This window comes from Pinus tabuliformis, chromosome 9 (assembly GCF_031772625.1).
Source record: "Pinus tabuliformis cultivar Carrire ecotype Pingquan chromosome 9, CPIR1, whole genome shotgun sequence".
NCBI lineage: Eukaryota > Viridiplantae > Streptophyta > Pinopsida > Pinales > Pinaceae > Pinus > Pinus tabuliformis.
This window is the reverse complement of record NC_142307.1, coordinates 1,841,413,773-1,841,418,265: the sequence shown is the minus strand read 5'-3', so window position 1 is coordinate 1,841,418,265 and position 4,493 is coordinate 1,841,413,773.

Here is a 4,493-nt window from a genome sequence, read left to right as displayed (position 1 = left end):
CGCCCGCCTGCCTGGCGCCCTCCCCCGCCTCACCTGCCCAGGCGCCCTCGCCCGCCCGCCCGCTCGGCGCCCTCGCCCGCCCGCCCGGGCGCCCTCACCTGCCCCGACCGCCCGGCACCCTCGCTCGCCCACTTGCCCGGCGCCCTCAACCACCTCACCTGCCAGGGAGCCCTCGCCCACCCGCCCGGCGCCCTCACCGGCATCACCTACCCGGGTGCCGTCGCCTGCCCACCCGGCCGCCCCAGTGCCCTCGCCCGCTGCCCGACCGCCCCAACGCCCTCACCCACCCGGGCGTCCTCTCCCGCCCCGGCGCCCTCACCTGCCCGCCCGCTTGCCCGACGCCCTCACCCGCTCGATGCCCTCACCTGCCCGCGCCCCCACCGGGGCGCCCTCACCCGCCCGCCCCCCCGGCGCCCTCACCCACCATGCCTCGGCTACGCCACCCGGGCGGCCTGCGCCCCCACTCGGCAGGCGGCAGGGCGATTCCGGGAATTGCCCTGTCGCTTGCAGGGCGGGGGCGCGGCCGAGGCAGGGTGGGTGGGGGCGCCCTGGGGGTGGGCGGGTGAGGGTGCCAGGGTGGACGGGCGGGTGAGGGCGCTGGTCGGGTGAGGCAGGTCAGGGAGCCGGGCGAGCGGGCAGGCGGGTGAGGGCACCGGGGCGGGCGGGCGACTACGCCCAGGCGAGTGAGGTGGGTGAGGGGGGTGGGCGGGCAAGCGAGGGCACCCGGGCGGGTGAGACGGGTGAGGGCGCCGGGTGGGCATGTGAGGGCACAGGGTGGGCGAGCGGGCGAGGGCATTGGGTGGGCGGGCGAGGGCAGGCGGGTAGGTGAGGCTGGTGAGGCCGTCGGGTGGGCGGGCGAGGGTGTTGGGCGGGCGGGCGAGCGAGGGCGGGCAGGCGGGTGAGGCGCGTGAGGGTGCCGGGTGGGCGAGGGCGCAGGGCGGGCAGGCGGGTGAGGCAGGGGGGGCGAGCGTCGGGTGGGTGAGGGCGCACGGGCGGGAGGGTGGGTGAGGGCGCCCATGCCGGACTCGCGAGCGAGGGTGCCTTGGCGGGGCCGCGCTTGAGGGCGCTGGGCGGGCGGGCGGGTGAGGGCGCCGGGCGGGCTTGCAGGTGAGGGCACCCGGTAGGGGGGGAGGGTGAGGGTGCCCGGGCGGGGGTGCGGGTAAGGGCACCCGGGCGAGGGGGGCGGGTGAGGGTTCCGCGGGACGGGGCGAGTGAGGGCGCCCGGCAGGGGGGAGGGTGAGGGCGCCTAGGTCGGGCGGGTGAGTGAGGGCGCCGGGCGGGGGGGCGGGTGAGGGCGCTCGGGGCAAGTCGGGGGTGGGGGCGCCAGGGCCGGGTGGCAGGTGAGTGCGTCGGGGCCTAGTGGGGGGGCAGTTGGGGGGGCGGTTGAGGGCACCTGGGCCGGGGGGAGGGGGGCTTGAGAGGGTTGGGGCGCGGGGGGTTGTGTGGGCGTCCAGGCGGGGGGAGGTTGGCAGGGCGCCCAAGACGGTTGGAGGGGCGGGTGAGGGTCGGTGAGGGCGCTGGGGCCGGGGGGCGGGTGAGGGCGCCAGGGCCGGTTGGGGGGTTAGTTGGGGGGCGGGTGAGGGCGCCCAAGCCGGGGGAGGGGGGCGTTGAGAGGGTTTGGGCTAGGGGGGTTGTGTAGGCGCCTGGGCGGGGGGGTTTGGTAGGGCGCCCCCGCCGGCGGGGGGGTTGGGAGGGTTGGGGGGGGCGGTGGTTGGGAGGGCACCCGGGCCGGGCAGGGGGAAGGGTGAGGGCGCTCAGGCGGGCGTTGGGTTGGGTTGGTAGGGATTAAGGGGGGCAGGGGAGTGGGGTGTGGGTGAAGGTAGTGAGGGTGTCGAGAGGGGGGTTAGAGGTAGGGGACGAGTCGGGCCGTGGCACCCACCCTAACATGTTATGGTTGAAAACATGTTAAATTTATAATTAGGAAAGAAAAATGATATTCGACCAAAAGTATTAATGTGTTTTTTTCCTCATAAACAACTTTGTTTGACACATAAAAATTTGGTTTTATTAGCATTTTTTTAAAATTTTGAAAATTTACCCTAAAAAAAAATCATTATTCCAGTATCATCACTTTCATTTTGAAGCTATATTTTGCACGAAAATTTCATAGTAAAGTTCGTAGTCACTGCCATTTTTAAAACATGTTCAAAATTAATGCCTAAAAAATAAAAACATCATTCCAGTATACACACTTTTCTTTTTTAGCACTGTTTTTTATGTTTTTTGTGGTTTTTTGGCCAGAGTTCCCGTTTTGAGTTTATAGTTCCCGTTTCAAAGTTTACATTGTTATCAACATCTTAACCAGAAAGATCACTTTGTTTAGTTGAAATTCCTAGGATGTCTGTGAGTGTCTCCAAAGGTGTCAAACTTGACAATTTTCAACATTTAAGGATTAAATTGAATTGAAAAAACAATAAACCAATGTACTTTATAACTAGGTCCAAGAACACAACTAAGGCTACCCTCAGCAACCAAACAACTTGCAAAAATTACCATCTCTTCTGAATCCAAGCCTAGGATATTTGTGGTTACAATGAATAACAATAATGACAAACATGAGTCTAAACAAATTAATTCAAACAATAGTAACTACCAGATCAACATCTTAACTATAAAAGGAACCGGGTGACACTTTTTATAGTTTAAACTCCTCGTAAAGCTTCCTTCATGTTTGAAGAGTGTTAGTTATAGGAATAACAACAGTATTGACATTAGTTCTTGAAGTTTTCAAAGAACACAAATGATAATTGAAGGATAGCCCTAAAGAAAACAAGCAATGCAAAAGTACCTGAAGCATTACAATCAACAATAAGTATAGGGGCCTTCTCATAATACCAAAAGAAGGAGGAAACCTAGGGAAAACAAGCAATGGAGAATCTTATGAAGCATTATAGTCAACAATAAATAGGTGGGTCTGCTCAGATGACAATAATGTAGAAACCCAAACAATCTTTTGGGAAAATTCAATACTAAAAGCATGCGAATATGTGAGTAGAGGTAGACATGGTGGTTAGAGACCTAATGAAACTAAACAATATTGAAAAACATGAGGCTAAACAACCTCATTCAAATAACAGTTTATAAAAAAGAACTAAACTAATTGTTTATAAAATAACAACTGAAATTCCTAGGATGTCTATGAATGTCTCCAAAAGTTTCAGACTCTACAGTTTTCAACATTTAAGGATTAAATTTAATTGAAAAAATATTAAGAAAATGCACTTTATAACCAGGTCCAAGAACAAATCTAAGGCTACCCTCAACAGCCAAACAACTTGCAGAATTACCATGTCTTCCCAATCCAAACCTAGGATGTTTGTGGTCAGTATGAATAACAATAAACACAACATAAGGCTAGACAAATTAATTCAAACAACTGTAATTACTAGATCAACATCTTAATCTAAAAGGAACCATGATAGCATCAATAGAAAACAAGCCTCACTCAGAAGTTTATGAAGCATTAGAGTCAACAATAAGTAGAGGGCTCTTCTCATAGTACTAGAATAAGGTGGAAACTAGTAGTAGTTTTCCAAGTACAAATACAATCATGGTATTTTAAGTGTAAAAACAAGTTATCAAAACAACAATCACTGGTAATTTTGAAGACATACAACAAATTCATTTTGTAGATTTGATTTTTCAAGGATACTAACATACATGTTGATAATTGGCTGTAATAAAGAAGAAGTATATTTTCCTTGTATGAAAGCATAATTTTCAATTATTCTTAACTAAATGCATGCAATAATTCTGCAGGTTGTCGCGTCTATGGCAAGAGTTAGTTATGTTTCTCGTACAAGGAGAAGTGGTAGGAGAGTGACAATGGGTGCCTGTTACACATTAATTTTTCACTCTATTGTCTGTCCTCATTCCTGATCCCGAAGAACCCTAGTAGTGACTATTGTGTTATACTCTCACCATGAAACCTATGCTCTTGCATCCCTTGAAGTTTGAAGAAAGTAGTCCCCATGCCCTTCAAAACATTTCTAGATAATCCTTCTTAATCCCAGTTTTTAAGATCAACGTTCTTTCCCAGTTTCTCACCGGCGTCGATGGCAGAGTTTTACACTCTGACCCATGACAATTGGCACTACTGCTAGCCCAATACTCGCATCGATCTACTTCTGAACTATTTTTATAAAAGGAAATGGAGTTTCACATCTGGAAACTCCTAGTGGTGATGTGCTAGATGTTCATTTGGTTGGATAAGGGTCGAGAACTCCATATAAGGTTCTTTCCCCCTTAAAAGTGGACCTTCCCAAGGATATAAGACCTTCTTCCCCCTTGAGTGGATGTCATTATTATCCTCCTCTCCCTATATAAACCATTTCCTCTTACCATTTTTTGTTACAATACAAGACATAGTTAAGGTGGTGGAGAGATAGAACCAACTGCAAAATTCCGAAATCTTTAGCTTTTGATAGAAGAAGATTAGTCTTAGATGATAAAAGACTAGTCTTTGGTAGCTAAAGCATGAGGAGAGGGAGTTA